The sequence below is a fragment of the Argiope bruennichi genome, chromosome 3 (assembly GCF_947563725.1).
Source record: "Argiope bruennichi chromosome 3, qqArgBrue1.1, whole genome shotgun sequence".
Taxonomy (NCBI): domain Eukaryota; kingdom Metazoa; phylum Arthropoda; class Arachnida; order Araneae; family Araneidae; genus Argiope; species Argiope bruennichi.
In genome coordinates, this window is record NC_079153.1 from 103954985 (window position 1) to 103964831 (window position 9847).

At 29.0% G+C, this 9847-nt stretch overlaps 1 long non-coding RNA gene across 2 annotated transcripts; it reads right to left on the minus strand.

Moving 5' to 3' along the window:
- Positions 1 to 949: 949 nt before the first annotated feature.
- LOC129964110 (uncharacterized) lies at positions 950 to 9003 on the minus strand. Of its 2 annotated transcripts, none has more exons than XR_008784068.1 (3): positions 8955 to 9003; positions 3843 to 4039; positions 950 to 1149 (listed from the first exon to the last, which is right to left on the minus strand). It is a non-coding gene; the product is annotated as an uncharacterized LOC129964110 (long non-coding RNA). The 2 variants fall into 2 exon arrangements; XR_008784069.1 differs by lacking the exon at positions 8955 to 9003 and adding an exon at positions 8840 to 8952.
- Positions 9004 to 9847: the final 844 nt, after the last annotated feature.

Consider the following 9847-nt stretch of genomic DNA (forward strand, 5'->3'; position numbering starts at 1 on the left):
AACTTCTAAAATGTCCCACCGGTACACTTTTTGAATTATTTTAAGCACCCTCATCCATAAAAATCAGAAATGTTTTGTAGTTTTTGCAAATTCCGCCTCTGACCATGACCGAATTGCGATTTTTGCTATGTTCAACAATTGCTGAAGTGCTTGGTGCGTCGATAGACCAGATAGGAGTTACGAACTTTTGGGTGGTAAAAGCTTCTAATTAGTGAAAAGGAATCTCATACGGCCCGTTTCAAAAAATTTTGGCGTGTTTGAAGCCGTACGAGTTTGTTTTCTTCAGTGAGAAGCTGAAATTTCTGGATCTTGTAAGGCTTCCATCGAACTCTGATTTTGCCATTCTTTGCACTGATCGGTCCCTTACTTCCAGTTCACCAGCGATCTTTCTCATGGAAACCTTCGAATTTCATTAAACTCGCCTTTTGATATCCTTACGGTTACTGAAAGAGTTTACCATACGTTTTAGTTCACTTCCTGGACTTTGGTCATCATTGCCAAGCTCTTTGAAACTAAAGATTACTTCAGACACTATTTGCAGACACATTAAGTAAATGAATGAATTCATACTGTTCATTTTCCAACTTTAAAATAGCATATCTTTTGCTTGGCATTGTAAAAAGGCCAAAATTCAGTACATAAACTAAAAGATGTATTATAAAATATGATATAATTGAAGTGGTAGACAAAAAGAAATGAACAAAAATTAAAAAGAAATGAATTAACTTTTATTCTATGATGTAATAACTTTGTCCGAGTTTTTGTGCGCACCTTGTATTATCTGAAAATTCAGAAGTATAATTTCTTCTTCCTATATACAAAATTTACATGAATGAAAGTAATTATTAAATCAATAATTTTGTTTAAAAAAAATATAATGCGCTGTTTTCTCTCTCGAACCTATAGATGTTTGAGTATGACAATAGACATTTTAGAAGCTAAATTTAAATAGGAAAAAGAATATTTTATTGATATAACTGGTGTTGTAAAATCACTGTACAAGCTTTAGAATCTTATGAACAGTATTTCATTCACATGTCGCTGTATTCCCAGTTTTCCAATTAAAAGTACATGTTAATCCTTCATCACATATTACTTTTTTTGGTGCACCATCGTGGAAAAGCAAAGGCAAACAGTCTCCACCTTTTTCTAATAAATGGAAATAAACAAATTATTAATAAAGTGACCTTCGAATCATAAAGAAGTAATTCTAATAAATTAATTACAAATTGTCTTATACTTTGATTGTTGCATTTTGGAAATAAAAGTTATCAGAGTTCATTAATTTTTTTTCTTGTTCTTAACAACAAATTTATAACATTTTTTTTTTCAAAATGGCATGTATTTTATAAATTAGTCAATAAGTTAAAAATTCTGTTCAGAACTCTTCATACTTTCAGTGTAGTAACATTATGGCAATTATGAGAAGTGTAAAGATAAATTATCAAAAATTTTTATATGATAAAAGAATTCATAAATTCCTTCATGGAAACTGTGTTTACAGCCATCATAATGATGTTTAGTATTCCGCATTAATATAAATCATTATAATTTGATATTAAATCTAGCTGAAACATAAAAAATATTTTTCTGAGTAGTACATTTTTTAAAACATTATTAGACTATTATCATTCATGAAAGAAAAATTAATCATTTTATATACATTTCCTATTAGTTTGTTCCACAAATATTCCAAAATAAAAGTGTCACAGGTTTATAAAACATATTACAGACATATCTTTTGCATTTCAGTATTTTGCATAACGCTAATATTTAAGCCGTAATTATTACGAAAAAATAGTTTTTAGAATTCCGTTATGAAATTATATAACGAAAAGGCATTTAATTCATCTAAACTGCATATATTAAACGAAGCATATAATTAAACGAAAAAAAAGGAATAACGAGGAAAAAAGCATAGACGAAGATTTTCCTTCAGCGTTGCCATTTACTTTAAAGGAAAGAACTTTATTCTTATTTAAGTGTAATAATCATTTATTTGTACATTATCACTCATTTTCAAGGAAAATATCATGTACCGTTTCAGTTATTGCATTTATTTATACTATAAATATAAATCAATATATAATATACGATATTGCTACAGAAAATTTAATTTAAAAAGTTCATCCGGTGAAAAATTTTAGCATGCAATAAATGAAGACGCTTTATTCTACACGAATACACGGTAGCGAAGCATAGCCGAAAAGTACACAAGAACAGTATGTGCATTGAACAGTTGCAGAAATGCAGAAAATCGCTATTAAGCATTTGCAACAGCACTAAGCGCGCAGACAGACTTCCCTCAACTATTGGTTCCTCAACTATTCCCTCAAATGAATTGGTTCTCATCTCTCTATTAGTCAGTCTAGTGTTGCTGCCCTGTTTCTTGGGTTTTTATAGCTTTCTTGTCAAGGTATCCAATTGTTAAAGCAAATACAGAACTCGAATCTTAATGGAAATATCTCTAAGATTCTTGAATATTCTGGGTCCTTCACTTTTGTAGATAAAATCCTTGTGTTACCAAGGCCAGAGTTCACAGATTCAACATTCATTCATCAGCCATAACCACTTCTGTAAAATTTTCTTCCTTACCAGAGACATTACAAATTTATAAAAATATAAATTTCAATTTTTCCTCCTTCCATCCAACGAATAGATTAAACAGTTTTTTTTTTAATTTTAAAATAATTTCAATATAGTCTTTCTGAGAAAAAAGGAAACTAAAATTAAGTTTCCTTCTTTTCTAGGAAACTTAATTTTAGTTTAATTTTTTCTCCTTTAATTTAATTTTTTCCTTTTTAGTTTTTTCCTTAATTTAGCTTTTTTCCTTTAGTTTGGTTTTTTTCTCCTTAATTTTGGTTCCTTTTTTAAAAAAAAAGGAAACTAAATATATCAAATACAAATCCTTACTGTAAAAGTAGATGGATTACTTAAAGAAGGTATTTAATGATGTCAGAAAAGAATACTCGGTTCCATGACAAGAAGAGGTAATTATTTACAACCTAACTTTATATACGTCAAGGTCACATGTTATAATTGGCAACTTTGATTGGGTGAATACTAAAAGAATACTTTCAATTATTGAAATTAGTAAAAATACATCTTTAAAACATATAAAAATACATACATACAGAATATTGTAAGAAGTAAATAAGCGTTAAGTGATAAGCATCGCATGGCTTTAAAAATGATTTTAAGTAAAGATTTTGTCATTAATAGGTAGTGATAATGTTATTTACGCTCCTCAAACTTTCTATGACTTAGAAATATTCGGCAGTGCATACTTTCCTTTTAAGATGTAGATGAAAGAATAGATTTAAAAAATATGAATGTTCAGTGTTTTGACTATAGATCCATCGTGCTGGTAAATATGGTAAATACTGGTAAGTGGGGTAAGTAACATTAGACTGCAAACAAGTTCATATGTAAATCCTAAATTATTTTAACTTTAAAGAATTCTGAAATACCAATAAGATAATGACCCATTTCTTCAAATACGATTTTAAAAATATTGAAATGTGTAGATAAAAATGAAATATGATGATGAATCATTTGCTAGAATATTATCAAGAAAATTAGTCAAATATGATGAAAAAAAGATAATAAATTAAAATATTGAAAAGCAGCGGAAACGTTTCCTCAAATGTGATTAAAAAAGGACTCAGATGGGAATCAAATAATTCGAATTTCCAGAGGAAATATACTTCAGTGAAATATGAAACAAAATCTAGAATATTTCTTAAAATATAGTTTTAAAAATTGACGCGTTTTTCAACATTAATTGAAGGTTTCATATGGAATCAAAAAATGTTTAATATCAAATGTGAATATGCGCATACTTAATATTTTCTTGCAAGAAGGGCAACATCCGCAGTAGGTTCCCATTTCTGCATATTTTTCATTCGATGAACATGTCACTGGTGCACATGTGACGTTGTCGCAAACGTGTCGGCAGTCATCAGCGACTACTATGGCCATTCCAGTCAGTAACAAAATCAGAATTTTATTCATTTTTGTGTTAGCGTAGAACACAAATCTAGAGTAATAAATAAGAAAAATGATAACATGAATTATAGAAATTTTTAAATAAACAAATAGATAAAATGTACTCTTCTAATATATTTGCGATATGCAAGTTCATTTCGAATGAATTTCTTTTAAAAATATCATATATTTGTATTTTTGCGTAAAAATAGATAGGAAAACACCTACAAAACAAAAATAAATCAATTAAAAAATGAATAGAAACAGTTCGATTTTAGATTTTTATTACTAAAAATAAGTGTAAAACAAACACCAAATCAAATTGTTTGTCAAAAATCTTGTAGATAAGGAATATATCACCTGGTTCCTGAGATAAAATAATAAACTGTATTCCTATCTAATATTTTAATACCTGCGTTCAAATGAAAAACAATGTGCGATTTCCAATATTTTTTGCATTTAGAAACAATAAAGTAGAGAGTTTTTCTTTTTTTTTAAACGAAAAGACTGCTTATTCTTTAGTTCAAAAACTACAGAATATATTGAAAAAACAACCATTGCACTCTCAGCTCTGCCAGTGTCTATTTGTTCTATGTATATTCAAGAAAGCTTAAGTCGTAAAGTTTTTAGCATTCAGTTAATAACAGGTTTTTAATCTCAGCTAACTAATTACTACTCTAAAAAATCTGGGAAAAAAAGAAATCTGTTAATTTGAGTCGCCATCCCCATATATAATCTGACTACATATATAAGAGGTGTTCAAATGAAACGTTACGAAACGTCGTAACAACATGGCCGTTAACATATTTGTCTATGCAGCTATGGGAAAACATAACGAGACATCAAGTGATTTTATAGGAGTCTCTGGCGTAGATCGGAGCATGCGCAGGGGAGAGCAGAGGCTCTTGTAAAGAGTGCCACCCCCCAGTGCCAGTCCGTTACTTGTTGAATTCGTCGAGCATTGAAGAATCATTAATTCCGATGTGCACTGTGAGACACTCCGAAGACTACGCAAGCCCATCAAGAACAAAAGACCCGGTCTACTCACGGAGGGTGTGGTTCTGCTCCATGATAACGCGCGTCCCCACGTCCCCAGGGTCACACACGCGGAACTGGCCAAGTTCAAGTAGGAGCAGCTGGACCATCCGCCCCACAGGCCGTATTCATGTGTTTGGTCCCCTGAAAAAACATCTGAAAGGGAAGCGGGTGGCGAACTCAAGGACGCTGTGAAGGACTGGGTCTTATCATGGCCACAGGAATTTCGGGAACAAGGAATCCTTTGGCTCGTTAATCAATGGGATCGTTGTGCTCAGGCTTATGGTGTATACTTTGAATAAAGTCTTCATTTATACCCACAATGTCGTTTCTTACCTTTCCATTTGAACACCCCTTCTAATTGACCATAGGAGAAACGTACCTTTTAACAGCATTTATCAGAGATTAAATTTTAACTTAAATAATATCAAAAGAAGATACAGACTATTTGTCTTAGATACATAATAATTTCTGTTATAAAATATGCTAATTGGGCTCTTTAGAATAAAATAATGTATGTCCTAATCCCAAGCAATCAAAACTGATATATGTTTTAAATCTCCAACAATCGAAGAAGAATTTCCAGATGAATCTTATTAAAACTTTAGGCAGACTATATTAATTTGTAATTAAGATTATGCTTGTCCCACAGGTTCCTTCTATGGGCTGAATATTTTAAACATTTCAAAAGAATATGGTCAGTGTCCTTTTCTTACTTGTTGGGGTGTCAATAAAAATTACCATCAAGTCCAAATTTATTAAATAAATTTATTAAAATTTATGTAAACAACTGCTTGCTATTATTACGTCTTATTTTATTTTTAAGTTATAGAGAAAAGGATAAATTTTCTTGGTGTTTGCTGGTTTTTTTAATAAGTTTAGTGCATAATTTGAAACTAGACTTTCTGTTAATATGTGATAATATCTTCAATTGCAATCCTTTCAAAGTACGAGTTGAACTCTGACCGTTTTTCTGAAAGAATCTAGTGTTTCTTTCCAAGAAAAATTAATTGCCTTGAAGTTGAAACCAATTTGATTTAGTTTTGATCTAACTGAGATTGTTTAGCTATTCTATGGTTAACTCTGATTTCAAAGATAAATTTTTCAAGCGTTTAAGGGCAGAAAAATTGCCTATTAGAAACATTTTTTTCTTTTTGAACTGAGAGGTTATTAATAGTTTGACATATAGCTGAAGATTTGGCCGCAATGATGGAATTAATGGGATAAATTCGATAAGAGAAAAATTGCAACAATAATAGGCTTAATTGTATTAATTCTGCATTTTAATACCAACTGCTGCAAAAAGAAAATTCTAGTAATTGAAAAATTTATATAACCAACAAGTAAATAATTTTTATGGAGTAAGATACAATGTGAGCATGGACAATGCGAAATTGCTTAAAAATAAATAAGTATTTCGAAAATAGTTCAATTGCGTTTATTTATTTTAAGCAGATTCAAGATGAAAACTGTGAAGAAAAGACTTAATGGTATGGACTCGGGCAAATTGTAGTTTTAAAATAATTAAAATATGAAATAAAGTTAATTTAAAGAATCGGCACGACTTTAAAATATTCATAAAAATGTATTGCATAACAAATTTAATTTAAGAAAACCGGATACAAAAGAAAAGTAAAAATATCCGAAGAAAATAATTTCAACATTTGCAAAAGCATGCAATAATAAATGTAATTAAATGGTAAAATATACTTGATGTCCCAACGGAAAATAAATTCATTATTATAAAACGTGTGCAAATTAATTTTTAATTGATTAAAATTAGGGAAATAACTCTTCAGGATTAAAATTTATATAGTTAACAAAATCTTTGATTTTAAGATGTTGTAAAATTAATTTTTGTTCAACGATTTGTTCAAAAATTATGGAAGAAAAACATGAAATGTGTCAAACCAGGTTTCACTCACTTTAAAGGGTCATAAAAACTTTTTAATAGAACGGTAAATCCTTCTTGGTCTTAAGTAGCATTTCGTTTGAATCCATCAAAGCGTGTGATATTGTATAATATTCAAACATACAAACAAATAAGCCGAGTTTCAATTTTATTTATAAAGTTCATTGTGAGAATAATTTCAACAAAAACTTCTTGAGATTATTTATGCGATTTAATTTATGAGCTATTATTTATTATTGCGATTTAATTTATGAGCTATTATTTATTATTGCGATTTTTATTGATGAGCTTTATAATTGAAATTTATAAAATTTAAATGAAAATTTATCATATTAAATACTATTTCTAAAATAGTACTTAAAATATAAAATACATTAAAACATAAATTAGGCAAATATATAAACGAATGTAACTACCTAGAGAATGAAAATAGAAATAAAATTTCAGCGATTTTATAAAGAACGCTGATTAGAAATAAAAAATAAGAGATTAAAAAATATTCGATATTTTCCCCGAAAATCATCTTTTCAAAGCAGTCAATTACCTTAATTTAACGAAATATAAATTATTTTTGAATAAAATTACAGCATTAATTATTGCATTATTTCCCTCGGTATTTTGAAAATACTAAATATACATAAGAGTGTGGAATATCAATAATTGGGAATTAGAAGAATAAATGTATTTTAATCAGTTACAAAGAAATTAGTCTTAGTCTAAACACTTTCATTAGTCAAATTTATTCCTTGTATTAAGCAGAATATTTTCAAAACACTAATATTTTAAGATAAAAGGTTTCTCTCATCTGCAATCAAAATTGACAGATTTATAGAATTTTGAAAAATTTGAAAATATTAATCGCTATTGAAAATAATCAATGTTTATTCTGTTTTAGAACATTCAAACTACATTTTGTAGAAGATATACATACAATCAACATTCAGTGTATTCGTCCAAGTGGCTGTTGACGGTCTGAAGACAATAAAATCAAAATTTCGTAATTCGGTGAGTAGCAGTAGATGGAACATTTTTTTTAAATATATTATATTTAAATTTTAGCATGCCAAAAATATTCTACTAATCGTAACTAATGAAATCTAAAGACGATGCAAAAATCTATAATTGATAGTTTTTTTTCAGTGGTACGTCTATTATCTCAAACAATATAAAACACAATTTTTAATCCATTTGAGTATGTTTTAGTCGGAAGTAAATATTTTTCTATAATGGTTCAGAAATTAATTGATAGACTATATGTAAAATAAATACCTAAAGTATAAGCTGTAAAAATGAAGAAATCTGCAATAAAAAAATAATTACTCAAATTTTGGCCACCAAAGGAAAGTACTATACAGGGTGTTGCCGAATTCGATCGACAAATTCAGAGGGGTGATATTAGGTATCAAGAAGATAAAGAATCACCATTCAACATAGGGTTCCAAACGACGTTTAGTAGGTGAAAATCGCAAAAATATAGAGAATCGGTGAACTGTTGGAAACTGTAAAAAATGAATTTAAAAAATAACAAATGGTTTTTCAACAACTTTTTTCTAAATGAAAGCATGTTCTTAAAAAATTATTTTCATGTTGGTAACACGCGTATTTGATGATCTAGGAGATCGTAAATTATTGAAAACGAAAAAGTAGTTTAGAATCCATATTTGCAAAAAAATTGAAACGTGAAGAAAAATAAAAGTTTGAAAATGTAAGGAATTTTATATTCTATAATTTGATAGAAACGTGTAGTGTGAGAAATAGGTAGTTTTAAAGATATTCAAGAAAAACTAAAATGGAAACCAGAAAATGTAACTGCAACATCAGTACCGATGTTCGGAGAGAGCTTTGTCAAATTCGAAAGATAAATTCAGAGCAAGGATAAAAGGCATTAAGTAGATGAAACATTACCAAAAAACATAGGGTCGCAGGTAACGTTTTTCAATACAAATAGAGCTAAATAGATTTTAACTCTTTAAATACTCTTACATATGTTAAACTGACATTAAATGCAACGTTAACTTACCTTCAAATCAATGTTTCCAATCTTTCTAAAAACACTTGCCATTAGAGATTCCCAACTCGAAGCGTACAGAGGTGCTGCCATCTAGAATTAAATCCGAGAAATATAAGTCTTTAGATTATAAGTGAAAATATATATAAATATATATTGACACTTTTATTAGTAGAAAGTAGGAAATAAAGAGTTTTATCGAAAATATGGCAATATTTTTAGAAATTTGTGGAGAAAATTATGAACATGCGCTAAAAGTTGAAATATATTACAAACATTCAAATTTACTTCTAGTCTTCTTTCTTTGGGAATCTCAAAATTCTTTTGTTTTAATTTGACATCCAATTCTTTTTATAAAAAATGTGAAAAAATATATATCTTAAATATAAAGATATAATTGTTTGAAATTTGGCTTTAAATTTCAAGAAAGGTGTCTGAATTTAAGGTGACTTGCGATTGGCATAGCATTTTTTTAATCAGAATGAGTGGACTAGCTCTCAGTTAAGGGGTGCTCATAAAAGCTAAATTCGTACTTTCGCTGCGAAGTAGTTTAAAAAAGAAATGAGGCCGTCCTTTAAGCGGTTATTATTTGACAAATAAATAATAGAGTGCTCTCTCTCTCTGTGTGTGTGTGTGAGGAAAAGCAATTTCTCTGAGAAAATTTTCAATTCGCAACAAAAATTCGTAATTTCTCGGGACAAAACAATATGCAGAGCCAAATCAGCACGATATCTTTCAGGTAAGTTTTTTTACAAAAGTTGTTTCAAATAAAGGAATCCGAAATTTAAAAGCTATCCTTTAGTTCGATTGAAAATGGAGATAATTTTTCTAGTTTTTCCAACAGAAACAAGTGATTAAATCGACTTTTATTTTTGCTATTTACTGCGACTATATAAATCTCGCCA